A 2,077-nucleotide genomic window follows, 5' to 3' on the forward strand; every position below is an offset into this window, starting at 1 on the left:
TTCCTTCCTTCCTTCCTTCCTTCCTTCCTTCCTTCCTTCCTTCCTTTCTTTCTTTCTTTCTTTCTTTCTTTCTTTCTTTCTTTCTTTCTTTCTTTCTCTCTGTCTCTGTCTCCCTTTCTCGGGACAAGGTCTTTGCTTTGTAGTTCAGGCTAGCCCTGAACTTTCTATATAGTCCAGGTTGGCCCTGAACTCTTTGTGATCCTCCTGCTTCAGCTTCCTGAGTGCTGGGATTACAGGTATGTGCCACCAAACCCAGCTAAGCTTATCCTTCTTTATGGCACAGTAATACTCCATTGAATAAAAAACCACACCTTCTTTATGCATTCACCAGTTGATGAGCATTTGGGCTGTTTCCAAGATTTGGCTATTACAAACTGTGCCATATAAAGATGGGTGTGCATATATTTCTGTGGTATGATGCTTTTAATTCTTTTGGGAAAATACACAGAAGGGGAATAGTTGGGTTGAATAGAATCTCTAGTTTTAGGTTTTGAGGAACTTATCTCCACACTGATTTCCACAGTGGTTGCACCATTCTACACTCCCACCAACAGGGAAGAAGTGTTCCTTTCTCCCCACAGCCCCACCAACATTTGTTATTGGTTGATTTCTTGATAATAGTCATTCTTACTGGAGTGAGATGGAATCTAAGTGTCAATTTAACTTACATCTTTGAATGACCAGTGATGTTGAACATTTTTTTTATAGATTTATTTGCTGGTTGTAATTCTTTGTCTGAGAAGTGTGTATTCATCTCAGATGCCTATTTTTGGACTGAGTCTTTAAATTTTGGGGGTCTAATTTTTTGAGTTCTTTATATATTCTAGATAGCAGTTGTTTGTCTGACAAGCAGCTGGCAAACATTTTCTCCCACACTGTGGGTTATCTCTTCATTCTGTTGGTGGTTTCTCTTGCTGTGCAAAAGCTTTCTAATAAGATGAGGTCCCAGTTATTGATTTTTTGTGATAGTTCCTGTGTGATCGGGATTTTGTCCATAGACTCGTTGTCTATAGCAATGTCTTCAGGAATTCCAGTGGCCATGGTGGTGTATGTGTGTAATCCCAGCCTTCAGGAGGTTGAGCCGGGAAAATCAGTATGCATTTGAGCCCAGGCTGAGCTACATAGTGAGTTCAAGGCCAGCCTGAACGACAGAGCGAGACGTCTCAAAAAAAAGTTTCATTTGTTCTATCTTCCAGCAGATTTAGCGTTCCTGTTTTAATATTAAATCTTTGATCCATTTCAATTTTAGCTTAGTAGTGGAGAAGATATGGGTCTGTTTTTAATCTTTGGCATGTGCAGAGCCAGTTTTTCCAGCACCACTTATTACAGAGGCTGTCTTTGTTCCAGTCAATGTGTTTGGCTCCTTTGTCAAAGATAAGGTGACTTAGTATGTCTGGAGTTGTTTCTGCATCTTTTAATCTGTTTCACTGATCCACAGGTCCTTTTTTTTTTTTTTTTGCCAGTACTTTTTTTTTTTTTTTTTTTGCCAGTACCATGCTGTTTTGATCACAGAAACTTCGATACTATAATTTCAAGTTGGGGATTGTGATGCCTCCTGCCTTGCCTTTTTGCCTAGAATTATTTTTGCTATTCTAGGTTTTTTCAGGTTCCAAATGCATTTTAGGATTGTTGTCTCTAATCCTGTCAGATATGCTATTGCAATTTTTATCAAGATTGCATTGTTTGTATACCAATTTTGGAAATATGGACATTTTCTCTATATTGGTTCTTCCTACTCAAGAGCAAGGGATATCTTTCCAATTTCTGATAGCCTCTTTAATCTCCTTTTTTATAGTACTGTAATTTTCAATACAGGTCTTTTATTTCCTTTGTGAGACTGATTCCTAGGTATTGCATTTTTTGGGATGCTATTGTGGAAGGTGTGGTTTTTAAAATTTATCTCTTAGTGACTTTGTTATTCATGTATAAGAAGGCTATTGATTTCATTTTTTCAGAGTTTAGAATATTTTTTGAGTTGACTTTGTACCCAGCTATGCTATTGAATTTGGTTATTAAATCTAGAAGTCCTTTGGTAGAGTTTTTTAGATCTTCTATGTAGAGTATCATGTCACCTATG

This window comes from Chinchilla lanigera, unplaced genomic scaffold (genome assembly GCF_000276665.1).
Source record: "Chinchilla lanigera isolate Chin_1 unplaced genomic scaffold, ChiLan1.0 scaffold00187, whole genome shotgun sequence".
NCBI lineage: Eukaryota > Metazoa > Chordata > Mammalia > Rodentia > Chinchillidae > Chinchilla > Chinchilla lanigera.